Genomic DNA, 21627 nt, shown 5'->3' on the forward strand with positions numbered 1-21627 from the left:
AAGTGGTGAGGAAAGGTCAGAAAGTAGAAAGGAGATGGTGGTGGAAAAAATTCAGTGATCAGATATGGATGATCTGACAGTAGTATTAGTGGCTGAGAGTGAGGTGGAGATGAATACGATATTCAAAGAGTTACCCCCTGTGTGGGTAGGTAGGTTATGGATAGAGTAGAGAGCGTGGTCACTAAGAAAATACTGAAGTTTCCGATGTCTGAGAAGTGGTTGGAGAGGTAAAGTTAAAGTCACCTAAGAGATTGAGGTGATGTTTTTATGGAAAGAGAATCAAGGAGTTTTCCAAGATCATCAAAGAATGGTCCAGTGGGACCAGGAGGGCAATAGATGGAGATAATGTGCAGAGCAATAGTAGAGGTGGTGAATCAAAAAAGAGGTAGGAGAGGATTTGGCATTGGAGATTTGTGAGGCATTGTGGTGGAAACAGAGTAGGTGTCTGACCGCCTGCTCCTCTGCCAGTCAGTCGAGGAGAGTGAATGAAGGATAGTTTGGAGTCGTGTAGGCCCGCCAGAGTGGCAGTCTCAGATGGTGAAAGCCAGGTTTCAGTGATAGCAAGAAGGTCTTGGAGAGGAGGGCTGGCATGAAAGGAGTCAGTGATAAAGGAAGTTTTGCTGCATATGGACTGAGCAATCCAAAGTGCAATGTTCAGTTGTTGAGGTACGGAATAGTATAGAAGTTTTGTCTCAGAGGAAGATCAGCAAGGTGGATAGCTGTGAGAGGAGGTATGTTTAGCTTGCCAGCTTTTTTTGTTGGAAGGAGGTGGAGGAGACATGGAGTAGTGGGAGTTTCAAGTTGTGAGTTGTATAATAGGGATAGGAAAGCAGGACGTTGTAGCATGATTAGAGAATGCATAGGGAGAGGTGAGTGGGAGGAGCAGGAGTGGTATGCCCCACTTGGTTTCTTCCTTCCACACCCTCCTGTTCCTCTACCTACTTCTTTCTGTCTCTCACCATTTTCACCCCTACTCTCCTCCCTCCCTAACTACTGTCTCTCCTTCCTCTCCCTTTCACTTCCTATTCTCTCCCTTCTGATATTCCTCTCTCTCCCTCTTTACTATCTACCGCCACCAAATGGCTTTACTCTCTCCTACTACGCTCCCACACTAGTGTCACTCCTCTCTCAACACTACTACTACTCCCCTCTCCCACTACTAGTACTCCTCTCACCAGACTACTACTAGTACTCTCTTCACCACACTAGGTTTACCCTCTCTACTCTACTACTACTTTCCTCACCACAAAAGTACTCCACACATACCTTCTCCTCTCTGTAACCCTCCTTTAGCTCTTTTACTAACCTTACCATGCACTCTCTCTGTCTCACTTTAACACCATCCACGCACACTTACAACCAAGTACCACTTTCTCTCACCAACCAATATCTCACCTTGCATACTTCTTCAGCAATTCCTCTCTACGCTCTTCTCTACTGTCCTTCCTTTGCCTGGCCACTTAGTCCTCCTGCGCCTTCCTTGACCTCACCCGATTAACCCACACCATCCTGCTTCTTTCTTTCTCACCTTTTATCCTCCCCTTCCCACACCACTGGCTACCTCCCTCACCTGGTTTCCCAGGCCAACCACTGGCTATCCTTTTCCCTTGGGAAGTTTTACAAGTGAGTGAAAACTTAAATGGGGTCTTCATCCCCACCCTTTTTAGATACACGGTTGTGACAGGTCTTGGCAATGACGACATGCTGTAATAACAATCAGTCCCAATTCTCCAGTTTATGTGCAGACCCTCCGGCATCTATAGGGTGCCAGATTGGCAACAGGGCTGCATTGCAGGCCTGCAACAGGTAACTTTATCGTCCTTGATGGGGAGCGTGTTGCACAGCTGACTAGAGTGCTCTGTGCTCTGTAGTTGGGTGCTATTGTTGGTGTTCTTTTTGTGTGGGCTGCTGAAATTGTTGGTGCACTGAATGGGTCGTTTTGCCGCCTCATTCTCTCTCCTGATCCAGCTGTTTTCTCGTTCTTCCACCACCGGGTATTCTGGGAACTGCAGTTTCCTAGGAGAGACAGAAACAGACTGCCGAGCATCATGCAGTACAGGTATCGTCAGAATAATGTGGCACTTGTTGCATGCATGCAGGAACAAAATGAAGGGATAGAGACTGGGGCCCTACCAACTCTCAAACCCCAGCTTTGGGCCAGGAATACCTCTGGGAATCCCTGTGGTAGGCCACCACTCCAGGTTCAGAAGGGTCCTCATCCTCTCTTTACAGGCACAGTTTGCGTACCCTGTCACAATACTGGACAGAAAAGAACATGCAGCAAGGTTACAGGGTTTAACAGTACCCCAATAACCAATGAGGTCAGAACTTGTCTTGATTATCAAGGCCTAAATCAGTGCACCCTAAAGGATCGCTATCCGTTACTCTTGATCTCAGATATCCTGGAAGCAGTAAGGGGAGCCGTAATATTCACCAAACTGGATCTCAGAGGTGCCTACCATCTGATCCGTATTAGAGAAGGTGACGAATGGAAGACAACCTTCAGGACACCCTTTAGTCATTATGAATACTTGGTCATGCCCTTCGGCCTTGCTAATGCCCCGGCGGTCTTCCAACGTTTCATGGATCGGGTGTTTTCAGACATGCTATTCATTTTTGTCATCGTATACCTGGACGATATCTTAATATTCTCGAAGGACCTGCTCAAGCATGAGGAACATGTTAAGGCAGTATTACAAAGGTTACGTGAACACAAGCTCCTGGCAAAGCCCAAGAAGTGCCTCTTTCATGTCCCTACTGTCCACTATCTAGGATTTGTTCTTAGCCCAGAAGGTATTGGAATGGATCAATCCAAGGTAAAGGCTATACTATCCTGGCCAAGTCCGACCTCCATGAAACAGATCCAGTCCTTCCTGGGCTTATCCAATTTCTGTAGGAAATGTATACCTTCCTTTTCTGACATAGTCCAGCCGATCATTGCCTCATTGAAAAAAGATGCTCCCTTTCATTGGACAACAGCTCAGGAGGAAGCCTTCCAACGCTTGAAATCTGAGTTCACTCAAGTCCCCATCCTGGCTCAACCTGATATCAATCGACCCTTCTTAGTGGAAACAGACCCCTGTAACTACGCCATTGGAGCAGTTCTGAAACAAGAACTCAACGACAAACTGGAACATCCAATTGCTTATCTTTCACGGACATTAACTCCCAGTGAGACCCACTACTCTGTCTTAGAGAAGGAACTGCTAGCCATCCGTCAAGCCTTTACTGAGTGGCGTCATTTAATCTTAGGAGCAAAACATCCTGTCCAGGTTCGCACGGACCATCGAAATCTTCAAGTATTACAAGCCTTGGAGTGTAGAAATAGCCGTCAAGCCCGTTGGGCCTTCTTCTTTGCCCAATACCAGTTCCAGATTCACCACGTTCCTGGAACTCAGAACATAATTGCTGACGCTCTATCTCGACGTCCTGATTGCGAACCTCATGAAAACCGGATATTCCCTAAGATGTTTCCCCATACGATATTTGTAGCTCACGCCATCAGTCTCCTGGAAGAAATTTGCTTGCAAATTCAGTCCTCTGAACTCTGGAAGACCATTTCAAGGAAGAATCAATGGGATCTGAAAACCAAGGATGGATATTTGTTCAAAGACAATGCTTTAGTCATTCCCACACAGAAACTACAACAAAGGATAATAAACCTTTGCCACGATACTCTTCACTCTGGACATTGTGGCATTACCAATACCCTCCGTCTTATACAAAGGCAATTCTGGTGGCCTAGAATGAAGACTGACGTTAAGCTGTACGTCCAAACCTGTTCTGTCTGTAGTCAGAACAAACATGATAACAAGAGGCGGGTCTCCTACTACAGCCTACACTACCAACAAGGCCTTGGGAATTCATCGCTACAGACTTCATTGTGGAATTACCGCCTTCCAGGGGATACACGACTATCATGGTCACCATTGACTTGTTCACTCATTTGGCTCATTTCACACCTCTGTATAAACTACCATCCTCATCAGAACTTGCTGGAATTTTCCTGGAGACATATTCCGTCTTCATGGTCTTCCTTCCAAGATAATATCGGACAGATGACCCCAGTACATCTCTCAGTTTTGGAAACACCTTTGTCGAATATTAGGAATTCAACGCACTCTCTCTATCATCCCCAAACCAACAGAGCTACTGAACGTGTGAATCAAACCTTAGAACAATATCTTCGATGTTTTGCCACCAAGGTCCAGGATGATTGGTCTCTTTTGATTCCTGTGGCTGAATTCGCCTATAATAACTCGGATCACTCGGCTGTAAAAAAACAGTCCCTTCTTCTGTAGCCAGGGGTTTCACCTTCGGTTCTCCCCCATCCTACACTGGTTCCTACAGTCGATTCCTGGTTTGAAACGCTCATTAATGTACAAAAGGAAGCCAAAGAACAGCTAGAGAGAGCCCGGAATCAGACCAAACATTATGCGGATGCAAAGAGAAGACTAGGACCCTCCTACGTAGTAGGCGATAACGTATGGTTATCCTCTAAACTGCTGCCTCGACATCTACGGCCAAATAAACTGTCTCCCCGATATTATGGACCATTTCATATAAAATAAATCGTCAACCCAGTGGCCTTCCGCCTCAAATTGCCAGATTCCTGGAAGAAGATCCACCCAGTTTTCCATACATCTCTAATAAAGCCATACATCCAGAGTTCTCAGACTAACCTTAGACCTAGTCCTGTCCTAGTCAATGACCAACTGGAATATGAAGTCTCCCGGATATGTGACTCCAGATATAAACGTGGTCAGCTACAGTACCTGGTGGAATGGAAAGGATATCCACCCAGTGAACGCACTTGGGAACCCGTCTCCAATTTGAATACCCTCAGGTTATTCCGAAGGTTCCACCTCATACACCCGGGCAAACCTGGTGGGACGGGGTTTCGGAGGAGGCATGCTGTCATGACCCATCGGACACACCCCTTCTGGGCCTCCTGGTCCTTGTCCCGTCGTGGGCTTACACTCTGTTGTACTACCGAACATGGTCGCTACACTGAGCGCTGCCTACCAGTCTTCACGTTCATTGCAGCACACACGATAAATTAGCCACACCCCTGCGCTTCCGCATGTCTCAATGCTACTGTTAGCTGTGGCTAGACGTGTGCTCCGAAGTTCGCCCTTTCGGACCTTTGCTGTTTCCTGGTCCCCGGAACCCTGCTTCATTCTATCCTCTTTCCTTCTACCCCACCTTCTCCTGGAATCCGTGCACCGCCTCCGAGTGCTTCCCTCCTTACTTACTCCTGGATTTCCTGGGGTTCAATATCGATCCCGGACAAGAGGTGAACGAACTCTGGGAGCCGAAGACGGCCGAGCGGGCTTGTACAAGACCCGCACCAAAAGGAAGAAAAGTTCTGCAACGGAATCCATCAAGCAGCGAAAACAGGTGAGAAAGGGGGAAACCTGTGACAATAACAGTGTTATATGTGACATTTTAAGACCATTGGATGGACTTTAGGCTCACATAGGAAAAACAAAGGGAGAATCATCAGTTATTGGAAAGAGAAGTGCCTTAGTTATTGGAAAAGGAAGGAGTCTAGTGATGATTTAACTGAAAAACAGGTTCCACTCTATTGAAACGTTAAGGCCTCGTTTGACTGTATCTAAGCGGTAGATCCACTTTTGTTATAAGCGGCGAAGCATCATGTCGCGGTCGCCTCCTCTATACGGGTTCTTTACGGTCTCTATGATAAACCAAAAGTGGTCTGAATGAAGGTGTTTTTTAGCTTTAAAATGAGCCACAATAGGCTTGTCTTCCACTTCATTTTTAATGCAAGACTTGTGTTCGGAAATCCGCTGGCGAATTTTGCGTTTACATTTACTGATGTATATTAGGTCACATGGACATTTTATGCCATAGACTGACCAATTGTTTTGCAATTTGAAAAAGATTAGAATTTCCATCTGTGCCATTGAGATTGATTTCTTTTAGGTCTTTTGTCGAGGCACAGGCAGTGCATGTTCCACATCTGTGATGACCGATTACAGGTGGCAGGTTCCACAAAGTTCTTTGGTTTACGATTGCTATTTTGGATTCTTCGTAAGTATGACCAAGATGATCTTTGAGGTTCCTACTACGTATGAAAGCGAACCTGGGTTTGCTTGGTTTGAAGGTGACGGTTGTAAGGACATCCCAACGGTGTAGTACTGTCTTCCTTAGGGTGTTACAAATAGGTGTGAAGGTTGTTACACATGTTAGCTTGTCTTGTACATCTCGAGTGGTTCGAGTAAGGCAGGATTCTCGGTTGGTATTTCTTGCTCTCTTGCGAGCTCCTCTGATGATATGAGAGGGATACCCTCTTTCTTTTAGGCGGCTCGTCAAAGATTTGCTCGTACTGTCAAAGTCTGTTAGAGTAGTACATTTGCGACAGAGGCGAAGAAACTAGCCATATGGAAGGTTTCCTTTCAGGCTAGATAGATGGTAACTAGAGTAGCTGAGTAGAGTGTTTTTTTATGTCGGTTTTCTGTAAAGGGTAGTTCCCAAGTTATTGGCATCAGATTTGTATATTTCCAGATCAAGAAAAGGAATACTGTGTAGGTCTTGATGTTTGGTGAATTTGTTGCAAGGGTTTTGCATATTGAGCCATAGGAAATATTCCTCCCAATCCCTCTTGTGTGCCGCGCCAGACTACAAAAATGTTGTCAATGTACCTGTGGCAACAAATCAAATTGGCTATCAACTGGTTGTTTACGAGATAGACTGAAGCACGTTCAAAAGTGTCCATATACAGATTGGCTACATCAGGGGAAAAGGTTGCCCCCATGCTTGTGCCATGGCATTGTTGGTAAAAGGTTTGTCCATGGATAAAGACATTTTCTGTAAGTGCCAGTTGAATACATTCGAGGAGAAAAGCAGTTGGAGGCTCCATGTTCCTTCTTTTATCTAGGTAAGTTTTTAATACCTCAATGCATTCCCTTTGGATGTGGAACATGCACTGCCTGTGCCTCGACAAAAGACCTAAAAGAAATCAATCTCAACGGCACAGTTTGGAAATTCAAATCTTTTATAAATTGCAAAACAAAATGGTCAGTCTATGGCATAAAATGTCCATGTGACCTAATATACATCGGTAAATGTAAACGCGAAATACGCCAGCGGATTTCCAAACACAAGTCCTGCATCAAAAATGAAGTGGAAGATTCCAAGATGGCTGCCGACACCAGAATGAGGTGTGTCAACGGTGCTCTGGAGCCCCACAGCCTAGGAAAGCGGTCCCACCACCCCAACCAAGCTGACGTGAGGCAGAAAAGAAGGAGAGCAGATACCACATCCGGAGACTTCCCCAGACGGAACTCCCGAGAGCAGTTGGCAAGAAACGGAGTGATTATGCGCAGAGAACCAGAGAGGCACAAAATCGGCCCAGAGGGAGAGAAGGAAGAAGAAGCGAATGGGTAATAGACCACGCGACCAGAGGAGGACACGGCTGGCGTCGCCCAGAGGATCGGCTCAACATCCGCAAAGAAGGCAAGAAGGAGAGGAGGAGAGCCAGGAAGGAAACGCGGGACGCGGATAACCTCTGCACACCGGGGTGGATGTCGTCCGAAACAGAAACCCACCAATCCTGAGTGACAACAAAACACTTATGCAAGTGAGCCTATACCTCAAGCAGGAGCAGACAAAATAATATGCTTCAAAAATAACCAACAGAAGAAGCCATCAGTAAAACAATATATGTCCTGTGTGTAAATGCAGACTAGGGAATAGAACTGTCATACTAAAAGGGATCAAGGGCTCTAGACCACCTTCTAAGGACTGAGGAACCCTCCGGGTGGGGTGGAGAGAAGACCCCATATCTCAGTTAAAGTACAATATCACTACTGACCAGATAGAAACGTAGAATAGCGGTCTGGACCCAGGACAAAGGGGACAGACTGAGGTACAAAGGCCGAGGGCTCGCCTCAACTACCAAGTCAAGTAATCAACAATACCCTACCAGGGCGTCCCAGCCATGGCCGCCAAAAATAAGAGCAGAACAAACAAAAGCGGTCTGCCGCTTGTGGACACCTCTGGACCTCTCATGACGATGTGGGCAAATAAAGAAAGCAGCGAAGAGCGCAGGGAACACCAAGAAGGAGCCACAGGGCGTTATTGAACAGGCGGAGAACGACCCAGGCGAAATAGCAATAGTCTCATTAGACGCAGTAAAGGCTTTTGACTCGGTGAGGTGGCCATGGATGATGGTGGCCTTGAAGGAATATGGAATGGGACCCCGGGTATATGCGATGGGTAAAGAAGATATATAGCTCCCCAACAGCTAGGGTTAAGACGGGAGCGATAATCTCCGAAAAATGGCAGCTCAGTAGTGAACGAGACAGGGCTGCCCGTGGTCCCCAATGCTATATATCCTGGCATTGGAACTGCTGGCAATCTATTTAAGATAAGACAGCAGTATGAAGAAATAGGGGTCGACACTAAGGGGGGACCACACCTGATATCATTGTATGCGGATGATATGTTTCTGTATCTGCAGAAACCAGAGGAAAATGTACACTATATCCTAGAGGTGCTGGGGCGCTATGCATTGCGGTGAACCCCAAAAAACATGCATATTTCCCCTGGGGAGGTACAGAGGAGTCCTGCGGGAGAGCCTGCCTGTTCTAGAAATAGCATGGCAGGCCAGAACATTTAAATATTTGGGAATTAACATTTACCATAAAGCCCTAGACGAGCATAAACATAACACGGAGAAGGCGGTGGAGGGCATTAAGAATAGCATGGGGTTCTGGGCGAAGCTTCCCCTGGCCATGGTAGGGAGGAAGGCCCTGCTCAAGATGGTTGTCCTATCAAGACTATTACACTTCTTTACAAACATCCCCTGTGTATTGCCCAAACGTTTCTTCACCAAACTCCAGAGTTTGTGTAGAGGCTTCCTGTGGCACAACTCCAGGAACAGAGTAGCTCTGTGGAAATTACAGAATACATACGATAAGGGGGGAATAAATCTGCCGAACTTTGAAATTTACCACTTGGCAGGGCAGCTACAGTATGTTGTAAGGTGGCTGTCGGAAGAGGAGACGGCAGAGTCAAGATTGTTGAGTTATATGGGAGATCGAGGCTGTTGGAATTGGGCTGGACGATATGGTACATGGCATGCCGGGTCGTGGAAAGCCCGGCTCCGTACTCCCCGCAGGTGCCTCTGGTGGCGCTATGCGGAGCAGATGAACAATTGAGGAAAGGGATCCATAAACACTGGGAGGCGGTGGGCCTGGTGACCCTGGGAGAGATATGGCAGGAGGGGAAGCCACAGGACTTCCAGACGCTAACAGAGGGAATGGGGTTGCACCGGGGGCAATATATCACCTGCACTAGAATAATTAAACGGCCGAAGGAGAGGTGGTCCGAAATAGCACTAGCTGAACAACCAGATGCCACCATAGAAACAATGTATGATGTCTCAGAGGGAGGGCATGAGGTATCCCAAATTTATGAACTGGTGATGTCTAAAGTGGGAACAGAGCTCCTCTAATTGAGGCGAGACTGGGAGGAGGAGGCAGGGGAACCAATGCGGGACGGGCAATGGGAAAGGGCCCAAAGATATCATAAAAAGGTGTCTCGGGAACGTGAGACTGCAACAGATCCAACTATATGTTACCCATAGAGCGTACATGACACCCCAAAGGATTGTTATATTTGGGGGTACCGAAGTACAAAAATGCCCCAAATGCAGGGAGGTGGATGCGGGGATGATTGATATGTTCTGGGTGTGCCCAGAGGTTGGGAAATCTTGGGAGGAAATCAAGTCGCGCCTGTCTGATAAAGGAATCAGATTAGACATGGACTCAGTGTGGGCGATGAGAAAAGCAGTTGAAGGTTCCATGTTCCTTCTTTTATCTAGGTACGTTTTTTAATACCTCAATGCATTCCCTTTGGGGAATACTAGCGTATAGCGATTCAACATCGAAGGTTACTAACAAATCGTCCTTATCAATGGAAATGGTGCTCAGTATGTTGATCATGGCTGTTGTATCTTGTACAAATGATTTCATTATTCCAACAAAGGGTCGAAGGAAAGTATCTAAATAGATCTCCTTTCATTGTTCACGATGTTGAATCGCTATACACTAGTATTCCCCAAAGGGCATTCCTTTGGGAATGTTGCAGTGTGGGCGTGCATGTTGGGAGGGTTCACGAGACCACGAACTTTGAAACATGTTAGCAAACTTAGAGACCTGGCCTACATCCTGGCAAAGCGAAGATTAGCCATGGGCTGGAAAGCAGCCCACAGACCCAGACTAGAGGCATGGTATAATGACCTATTGAAATGGGTAGACGCTGAGACAGCGGCATGGCACGACGCAGCCAACAGAGGAGAGGATGGGGAAACGGGCTCTCTGATAGCCTGGAGACAAATGGTAGCCACATTGTCAGGATTCTCATTTGTGGATTCTAGAATATGATATGTCCAAGAACGACGAAGGGGACCAGCCCCATGGCGAGTAATCCAGGATCTAAGGTGCAAGCCCGAGATATAGAGGGTATCGGGGGGAGACAGCAATGATATATGTAATTGTTCGCCTGAAGGCTTGTAAACGGAATGCTGAACTTGATGGTTAACTTGTTATGTGTTTTGGAAAAAGAAAAACCAATAATAATTGTTTAAAAAAAAAAAAAGGAGCCACAGGGCAGGGCAACCCGGAAGACCTAGACCCGGCAACACAAATTTCCTGCCAACACCTACACAGGGAGATGCTCTCCTTGCAAACCACGCTGGCAAGGACATTTCAGGACCGATTTCAGAACGGACATAAATCAGGCAGTGGCCGAAATTAAGCAGGAGGTAGGTCAGCTGGGAGAAAGGACGGATCTCGTGGAGAAAGGCTTACAGGAGGTGGGCAGAGAAACAATGGAGAACAGCGAGGCGATTGAGAGACTGGACACGGCAACGCAAAACCTAGAAATCAGAATGGAAGACATGGAAAATAGTTCTCGGAGAATCAATATTAGGCTGAGGTTATTTCCGGAAACGGTGTTAGACAGAGACCTTAAAGAGACAATAAAGGAGATATATGCAGATCTGTTGGGAGAGGTCACCCCAGATGCGATAGAGCTGGACAGGGTTCACAGAGTGGGTCGCCTCAACAGGAACCAAAGCGGAAGACCTAGGGATGTGCTAGCCGCATTTAGGAGATATGCTAAAAAAGAAGCTGTACTGAGGGCAGCCAGGCATAAAGAACCGACACTATACAAAGGTCAACGGATAGAGCTATACCAGGACCTAGCCAATAGCACCCTAGTTAAACAACGACAAATGGGTCCAATACTCGCAAAACTTAAAGAGCAAGGGGTCAGATATGAGTGGACTTTTCCCTTCAGGTTGTTATTCCAGTGGGCCGGTACGCCGAAGCGGATAACTACGCTGCAAGAAGGGGTGGACATCCTGCACATTGACCTGGAACACGACCAAGGGACGGCTAGACCAGAGAAGTCGCCGGAAGCAGGAAACGGAACAAGACCCAGGCCGTGGGAATGGACATTTGTGGATGAGGGGAGAAGGAGACGGCCAGCACCCCGGGGCCCTCCCTGGAAGGGAAGGGGCAAAGAGACAGCTGCGGAAGAGAGAGCTGAGACTGATGGGGACTAACCTGGAGTGATTACATGATAGACGGGGTGGTGGACAGAAAGGTAAACAAAAGGGGCAGGCGGGGTAAGGAGCAAACATCATGGGATTAGCAAGGACGATGATGCCTGGGGGGGGGCGGGATGGCCTAGGGAGAAGGACTTCAGGGACAAAGTGGGAGGGGGGACAAAAGGGTGCTACTCAGGGAACAAAGCGGACAATGAAAATGGGAACTTGGGTCTGAGATTGAGAGAATGGGTGAAGGGAAATAGAGGGGGGCCACACAGGGCAGGAGAGAGCGGGAAACTAATATTCAAGTGGGTAACCCATAATGTTAGGGGTCTCAGTTCCCTGCTGAAGAGGAAACAACTCGAAATATTCATGAAAAGAGAAAGACCTGACTTCTTGTCAAGTTAAGGGGATTGACCAAATACTCCAGGCATCAGGGGTGACAAAATCTGGAGGGGTGGCTCTGGCCATCAGAAACACAGCGAATTTCAGAGTAGAAGAGACAACAAGGGACAAAGAAGGCAGATATATAATTGTAAAGGGCAGGCTTGGAGATGGGATGTACACGATAGCGGTCATCTACGCACCCAACTCAGGACAGGAAGCTTTCGTATGGGGCATTTTAGGAAAACTGGAGGAGCACGCAAGTGGCCAAATGATTATAATGGGTGACTTAAACATAGCCTGGGATAGAGCCAGAGATAGATCAGGGAATAAAAGCCCAGGAGGGGGAGCAGTGGCCTCAGCAGAGCTGAGGGACAGAATGACTGGCATGGGTCTAAGGAATGTATGAAGGGAATTAAAAGGGAACGGGAGGGATAAACCTTCCTCTCAGAGGTCCACGGGACGCAATCAAAAATAGACTATATATGGGTCACCGTGAACCTGGTGGGAAGGGTTAAGGAAATAGAGGTGGCCCCCATGGGAATAGCGGACCACAAAATCGTATCATGCAACTGGAATTGGAAAACAGGAGGAGGGGAGTATGGGGATGGAAATACCCGGATTCCCGTACTCAGAGAAGAGATGGAGAGTAAGATGAGAGAATTCTTCGAGACTAACAAAAGGTGGGATACAGGGGAAGACACCAGGTGAGATGCGTTTAAAGCCACAATGAGGGGGGAAATCATAGCAGCCAAAGTACAGAGGGACAAACAACTTCAGGCTCTGGAGACACAGCTAGAAGCAGAAGTGGAGGGAGCAAGGAAAAAAGTGGCAGAGGTACCCAATAGAAACAACCAGAGGGAATATAGAAGGGCAATAGGCCAATTGGAGATCCTACGGACCAGAAAAGCGGTGGGGGCCCTACTATTTGTTAGACAAAAAAACTACACAAAAGCAAACAAGGCTGATGACCTACTAGCGCGTCTCTTACGAGGGGCGATGTCGAATGTCGAGAAATGTAATCACAGCCCTAAAATCAGAAGCAGGAGACCGGGCCACACGAACAGAAGACATCCAAGAAATTATGGCAAAATTCTATGAGATATTATACACGTCACAGAACCCCCAATCTCAGGTACAGGAGGAGTTTCTGGAGAAGATCACGTTACATAAAATAAGTAGGGAAGCCCAGAATAATATACACCAAAAGATAACAGAGGACGAGGTGAGGGGAGTCATTGGGAAACTGCCCCCGGGCAAGGCCCCAGGCCCAGACGGCTACACTGCAGTATTTTATAAAACTTTCTGAGGGATATTGGTACCACAACTGACCCACCTATTCAATTCCTCCCAGAATAGAGGACATATAGCCACGTCCATGCAAGAAGCCAAAATCACCCTGATTCTGAAACCAGATAAGGATCCCATGGAAAGGTCATCCTATAGACCAATAACGCTCATTAATGTAGTCGCTAAAATTCTAGCAAATAGACTAGAGGGGTTACTTCCGGACCTGATACATCAGGATCAGGTGGGATTCATTAAAGGCAGGCAGACGGTGGACAACATAAAGAGGGTGGTGCACCTATTGGAAAAAGTGAAAAAACGGACACTCCGGCGGTCTTACTATCACTAGATGCCGAAAAAGCGTTTGACCGGGTGGAATGGTCATTTTTATTCAGGGTCATGGAAAGAATGGTGCTTGGAGGCGCCTACCTGCAAATGGTGAAGGCTAATTACGAGGGCCCTCAGGCATGGGTACTAGTGAATGGAATGACTTCACGCCCATTCAAATTACAAAGGGGTACAAAACAAGGCTGCCCCCTATCCCCGCTGCTATACGCAATCTACCTAGAACCCCTACTTCAGGCAATACGAGAGGCAGATGAAATCCGGGGTATCCCATTTGGGGGCAGGCAGCATAAGGTGGCGGCATGCGCCGATGAAATGCTGCTCACCTTCACCAATCCCTCAGAATCAAGCAGGACAAGTAGGATATTACTTGAGGAATTTGGGGGGGCGTCGGGGCTATGCATTAATATGGGCAAATCCGAGCTAATGCATCTGACGCTGGGGAAAGAAGAGAGGGACGAGCTAAAGAGGACAACGCCATTTGCATGGCGACCTAGGGGGATCACATATTTGGGAGTGAAGATAACCCTGGCACTTGCAGGGTGGTATATGGTCCATGAGTTTGGGCCCTACAGCTCTAGCAGCTGTTTCTAGCACTGTTTTAATTAGCAAAATCACATACTCGCTTCAATAATGCTCTTGCATGTGATTTTTTCAGGACTAATTTACCAGCGTCCACTGCAGTCATAATTGCCACCATCAGGCATCTCAGTTTTCCACTTAAGACTTGCCTCACAGTTGTTTAACCAATTGATTTGTCAGTCCCCCGCCATGGACTTCTACCTACTACGTCACACCTTGTGACCACCACTTAACCTTGCCAGGTAATTCTAGTTTCCTTTGCTTATTTACATATACTAATTAACAACTTGCTCACTACTCTTAGAGAGGCACAGCTCCTCCCTACTGATGAGATCCAACCAGACCGAAACACGTGTCTGGGGATGCTGTTGGTACTCTTGTTCAGAGGAGAATTGCCTAGCATTTCGGTGCTAGACTGCCCCAGGGCAGGACAAAGACTGATATGTCTGGGATATTTCTTCTCTGTGAAAGATAGTGAGCTAAAGACTCTGGGTAAGTCTCTCGTAACCAGGACTAATGTCTGGCAGAGGGACTCCCAGGACCCCCCTTGTTAATTTACATATACTAATACAGCATCTGGCATCTCAATTGACTTACCGTCTCCATTATTATAGGCAGCCGTGGCACACTAGAGACATCTGAAAACTGTATGCAAGACAGTACTGACCTTTCTCGTATCCCTAGACGTCATTAACATAAGGTGAGGACCAGACTTTCTTCTCCCTGCATTCCATTAATAATGAATGGTATGATCACACTTCCCTATTTAATTTGCTCCTTTTATTGTTTTTAGATGAACACTCGTACATCTATTTAATCCTCTTGTTGTCCTGAAGAAGGCTCTGAGCCCCTAAAAGTCATCTCACCACCAACAAGACTCTAGTGTCTACAATACCTGTATTTGATTTACAAACACTAATCTGGGTCTCCAAGCTAGAAACACCAAATTTGTGTCGACAGTTAAAATGTGTCTAGTATCTGCTACTACACATCAATTAATGTCTTCTTACTAATGTCAAGAGACATGTCTTTTTTGTCTTCTTTATGGTTAAAAATTGTAACCCTGTTTTATGTATGTTTTAAATGTTTTTTCAATTAAACTTTGTTTTATAAATTCAAGTGTGATCCTCTATAACTAGTTTAAGCAATTACTAGTTTTTTAATAAGTTTAGCCCCCCTATAACGCCTAAGGGAGGGGTAGCCCGGTGCCTATTCCTTTTTGTCTTGCTACACATTTTTGCCTTCTAGCGCCAGGCCCCCCTTTAGCAAAAAAGAAGGCAACAGCCCTCTACTTTCTTATGCTAGATGACTGAGACATTTTGTATTGTGTGGAGACATTTCTCTTGCAATAAATGTTCTTGCCGCATTCATGGCATACAGTATTAAGGAACAGACATAGTAACCTTCTTCTGACGTTCTCTCTCCCACCTCTTTCATGTGCTGATACCATAAATGATTTGCCAAATGAGACAATTTATTTCAATATGACTTAATACTTTCATTATCTTCCTCAGCATCTCTTTTTACTCAGGAAACATTTATTTTTTTATATCAGAACGTAATGGGGTTCTTGGTCTCTTAATCTGGAAAATAGGAATAATGGAACTGGTGGGGAATGTCTTATTTTCTGGTTTCTTGCTGCTTAGAATATTTGTGAATGCCAACGTTATAAGTAGAATAGTCAAAATCAGAATGCCACAGAAAATTCCACAAATTATTTTGTGTTTGCTGCATCTTTTTCTTGGAGCTACAGCTCTCACCTCTTGAAACATTTCCATTGTCACCACTTTGTTTTTAATGTACATCAGTTTTTATCGTTGTAATTATAAGTCTTAAATTTATAACAAAAACTGCAAAATGATTGCTAAAACAATTCTTAAAACGATCAAGCCATTCTTTGGATCTCCAAAAAATGTCACAATGTTTGTATTTATTCGTATTAAAGCTGGATAAGATTGAAGTATGTAAGAGAAAACAGCAAGTAAGATTATATGGATGATTGGCAACATAAAAGCTCAAATATTATTATTCCTTGTTGATTATTTCATAGTTTTCTTTATTCCAATCTAGAAAAGATGTTTCAAGATTACTGCAGATGAATGAATCCATAAATCAATCCTAATCTAAAAGTGTTTTGCTTTCTTTTTCCAAGTTCTTGACCATCGATCTTTTGGTCATTCTTTGCTGTTCTTCTCTTGCTTCGCTGTCGGGACTTGCTTCATTGAAAATGCTAACTTCACTGTGGACACTTGCTTCACTGGAGACTGGTGTAGGAGACGTCAATGCTGCTTCACTTTTATAAGGTTTCACATCGTACAGGTGGATCCAAGCCTTTATTCCTTTCAGTTTGACAGCAGTAGTGCATATGTCCTCCACCTCATGTGGGCTTTCAAATCGAGGGGTATTCCAGGTGTGTACACATTTGCATGCTAACACTTGGTCCCCTATATATACTGGCAATGCCTTAAGTCTGTATTCCAATTGTTAGGCACATTTTCCTCTTTGTTTAAGTTTGATCTTTGAGTCATTGGGGGTAATTACGAGTTTGGAGGTAGCCATGGTGCAAATAGCACCATGGCTGCCTCCAAACCCGTGTCCGGGTCTGTGGTGTCGGAATGGGGATTTACCGGAACATTCCAACCTATGCGGACCCGGTAAGTTCCCATTTCGAAAACCATTCCCCATTCCCAGTTGAGCCCCCATAGGGCTCAATGGAAATGGGGAAGGAGCTAATAACGGGCCCGCAAATTGCGGGCCTGTTATTAGCTCCATGGTCCCTTAACGGGTCCTTCTAAAACAGGCTGGTAAAACCAGCCGGTCCTGGTGGGACCCGCTAAGGGACCTCGTAATAGGGCGGTAGGGACGGCTCACCACTGGGCCAATCACACAAGAGTGCGACTTGAGTTGCCAAGGCAACTCTGTCCAGGCTGCCTAATCCCCCCCACACATCCTGTTGACCCCAGACAGAGTGGCACCATTTGGAGGGCTTCTGTGGAGAAGCCTGCCAAAAAGTGGAACAAAGGGCTCGACTTGGGTTAGAGTTTCAGAGGCGAACACAAACGCCATTTTAAAACCGAGTCCTGGCAAAAAGAAGCAAACCGGGGAATAAATATTAAATAAATAACCCGGCGGTATCTTTAACATTGCACCAAAAAGTGGTGCGTTTAAAATGAATGGGATAATCCCATAGGAAATATTCCGGTGGAATATTTTGCGTGGTATCCACTGCCACCAGCCAGAAACTCGACAAGGGGGGACTGGACAGTGCCCCTTTGGAAAACAGACCCAGGGGCAATCGAATTACCCCTACCAGTACTTCCACAATATGATGGTTTGTACTGGTTCTGTTCACAATTTAAGACTAGTAAAGCCAATGGTGACTTTACCTGTCCTGGGAAACAGTTGTCAGTCCCAGGGTATGGAGTCTATGTTTGAGGGTCACTATGAGACCCCTGTGTTACTGCACTTAGGGTGCTGTGTAACATACTTACCAAAAACACATGAAGCCCTATGGAGTAAAAGACCCCATAGCCCATAAAACACATTACATAGTCAAAGGACATTCTCAAATAATGCCTAAGAGTGGGAGAAAAAGAGTCTCACTCTTAGCAGGACAAAAAAATAAACCCTAACAATCCAGCAAAGCTGTTGGGGGACTCACTAGGTTTGGGGAATTAACCTTAACAGAGAATTCTCCCTAACACTCATGGACCAAAAACTTTGCAGCGCATCGAGCATCGGGATGCGTGCACGGACCTGCCTCAATCCATCTGGAAAAGGGACAAACTACAACAACTATCATGTATCGATAGCCATTACATGTTTGCAACATCCACCTAGTATATATGAAACTGTTGGAAGGGGCCATTCAGTCTGGGAATTACTCCTCTCATTGTTCGCAGGGTGTGCCTTGCTGTGAATTTTTGGCACACAATACAGTTTACAATGAACTGTGCCACATGCTCACTGAGGTTCAGTATGAACCAGACTTCTGCTTTAGTGGCAGCTAGACTCTCTCAAGTCACAAGCACAGGATAGTGGAGCTGCTCCAATGCTACTCTCAATAATGCTAGAGGCATAGCTGGCTTTCCTGTGCTATCCTGCCTCCATATTGCCTAAGTGTGGGATAAAGAACACCCCTGTTTTTTTCCAAAACTCCTTTTCTTCCTGTGATGCTCGCCCTTGTATCTCAATTAACTGTACAATGGACATCATATTAAATCCTTATTTAACCAACATGAATCGCCCTTTCGCTTTCTACAAATCGTTTAACTCATCTTCATGCGTAGTTGAGTACTATGAGGCACGTTTGGCCTCTGTGTCTGTGGCTTCGTTCCTGCAAGAGATTAAGGGCTAATAGCGCCGGCGTTACCGCCCAAGTCGTGATGAGGCCCTTGGTCTGTTCTTTTTAAATGCACTGCACATTTTGCGATAGCTTTGGTTGCTGGGAAGCTTAAGGCTTCAATGAGTTTATACTATATTTTACAGTGAACCTCCTGGAGGCCAGGCCATAAATGTTTTGTTGATCATGCCCATAATCCATTCGGGATTGTACGGCATAATCTTTGCTGTATATTTGGCAGTGTCCTGCACAGGTGTGTGAGAGGTTTCTCCTCCATTACGAAAAGCTGATTCAGGCTGTCAATAATTACTCGAATGTTTCTCTTTCTTTCAAATTAATCAATTATATTGTTTCAATATTTTTGAGTAGGCACCACCAATCGCTACTCGTATTCCAGAATATTAGGATATTTCCCCTATCTTTCTTTATTATTTTTGAAGACAACGGGCCTCATTACGACCCAGGCGGTAAGTTACCGCCTGGGCCGTGACTTTACCACCATGGCGTAAACTACGTTTACGCCATGGTGGTTGGCGGACTTACCGCCCCATTCCGACCTTGGCGGGGCGGTAAGTCCCCAATCCCCATTTACCCTTCCCCATTCCCATTTTTGCCCCATAGGGCATAATGGGAGTGGGGAAGGCGTTAATTACGCCACCGTAAATTACGGTGGCGTAATTAACTCCATGGTCCCTTAGCGCCATGGATTTTAACACCTGCTAAAAGCAGGTGTTAAGTCCGCCATGGCGCTAAGGGACCTCGTACTCAGGCGGTAAGGGTCGGCGCTGTTTACGCCGCCGTAAAACCCTTACCGCCTGGGTCGTAATGAGGCCCAACATGTTTTCAGCGCTATTGTTTTTAACTCCTTCATTTACACTTTCCGTTCATTATTTTGATATCGTTCTTGTTTTTTTAGTATCTTTACACTGTCTGCTTTACTTTTATTTTGGTTTTGTCTAATTCTAACCTTTTGATCGATGTCGATCCTTTGTCAAAAAAAAGTGTAAGGAAAAAATAGTTTTTTATTCATTTATTTACCTTGCACTAGTCTTTCTTTGTTTTTGCTGTTCGTTTTAAACACATTGGGCCTCATTTCAAGTGTGGCAGTCTGGAAACAAGGGTGCCAGTAAGGTCAACGGCACCCTTGTTTCCGGACCGCCACACTACGAGTCTGCCTGACCTGACCTGCCGGGCCCAACAGCCCCTTTAGGCAGACCTTTCACGGAAGTACCAGCACCATTAGCAACAGTGCCGGTGCTTCAGAGTCCCCATTTCTGTGGAGTCCTATGGGACTCTTTTATACAATCATATTATATTTGCACTTTCTCTCTCTCTTTCTCTCTCTGTCTCTCTCTCTCTATACATATATATATATATAACTCCCTGACCAATAAAGAAGCAGCAAGGAAAGCACAAGCCATTACCTTGTTTAATGAAACACTCAAACAAAGTAAGCCAGCTCAAATCATTGTGAAAACAGCAGAGGCTGATGGGGAGATTGGACTTCTAAAAGAGCTTGAAAAGCTCCAGAAAAAAGAAGTAAGCAAATGGTGGGAGGAACACTCCCTGAAGAACTATATTGAAGTAGGGAGGATTCCGAGAGGTCTGAGAATATTAACCATACCCTCGTTTGAGCAGCAAGACCCTGAAATGCTTAATGAATGGAGTGAAGCTACCAACCATTGCTCTAATACCTTTCTCCAACTCCTAATTAAATATGCCGGAGCTGACCGAAAGAAAATATTGAGTAAAATTGGAGAAGTTGAGAAGAATCTGACAGAGATACCTGAAAGTGAAGTGGGAAAAAAACTGAAGAAAAATATTGAAAAAAATCTGTTGGAATATGAGAAGGAAATCAAGCAACGCAAACAGCGCACATTTCTGCGTAATAAGGAAGATTACGAGAGGGAAAGTGTTTACACTTTTGCCCGGAGGTTTGACCATCTAAGACAAAATTCTACAAAGAAAACAACAACAACTGAGGAAGCAAGTGGGAAAGAGGGCAATCTGGAGTCATCAGCTTCTGAGTCAGATGCTACGATAAGTGAAAATGATGAACCAGCTATTCGTCTACATTTTTTAGACGAGATGAGACTTTTACGCCAGGATGGCAAAAAACAAAAACAATCGAGAGGAGGAAAGCAAGGTCGGGAAAAAAAAAGAGGCGGCCAGGCAAAACAAGGAGGGGGCAGAGGGGCAACCAATACAACAAGCAATATCCCGGACAGATTGCTGCGCTCTGGGAAGTAGATGACATGCCCAAGGATGAAGGTTTGAAAATCATCAATCTGTCTAATCATACCCTCACTCACCATCAAGAAAAGGTTTTGAGCCTTGGTTTGAACTTCTGCCCAACCTCACATTTCAATTATGTTGAAACCCGCATCGACTTTGACCACTTCATACGTAAACTACGTTTAAAAACGTTTTTTGCAAACAATGAGTGCATCAATAGACGCACACCAAAAGAAGGCGGAAAAATAGAAATAACCATCAATGATCTGGAAGTTTTAACAGTTCTAGCTGATTTAGAGAGAGAAGTACACCCAGATGCTACAGGGGTGACAAATACAATGGATCTTGGAGATTATGATACCAGAACTGATTGGACAATTACAAGTAAACTCAAATCCAAGTCCAAATTTAATCCCATCAGCAATCTAGGGAATAACATTGAAGCTTTCCAGACACTGGTCATCGAAGATCTGAAGCAGTTTCGAAAGAAAAAGAAATCCAGATGTAAAGATAATTTGACAGTTATGGAGAGAACGGCAGTTGAAGAACTACAGGCCCTCAGCAATTATGTAATTAAGCCATCAGATAAGGACCAAAATATTGTTCTGATGAACAGAGAAGATTACATCAAGGGCGCCTACAAACAACTGCATGACAAAAAATGTTATGAGAAAATTACGGGGAATCCGACAATAACCCTAGAAAACAAAGTGAAGGACTTCCTTGAAATATGGGAAGAAAAAGGTATTCTAACCGAAGATATCTGCAAGTTCTTGAAAACAACAAACTCCATAATTCCGACAATATACTTTCTTCCTAAAATTCATAAGGATATCAAGAAACCTCCAGGTAGACCAATAGTCTCCTCGTT

The sequence above is a fragment of the Ambystoma mexicanum genome, chromosome 8 (assembly GCF_040938575.1).
Source record: "Ambystoma mexicanum isolate Mex_15411 chromosome 8, UKY_AmexF1_1, whole genome shotgun sequence".
NCBI classification, from domain to species: Eukaryota; Metazoa; Chordata; class Amphibia; order Caudata; family Ambystomatidae; genus Ambystoma; species Ambystoma mexicanum.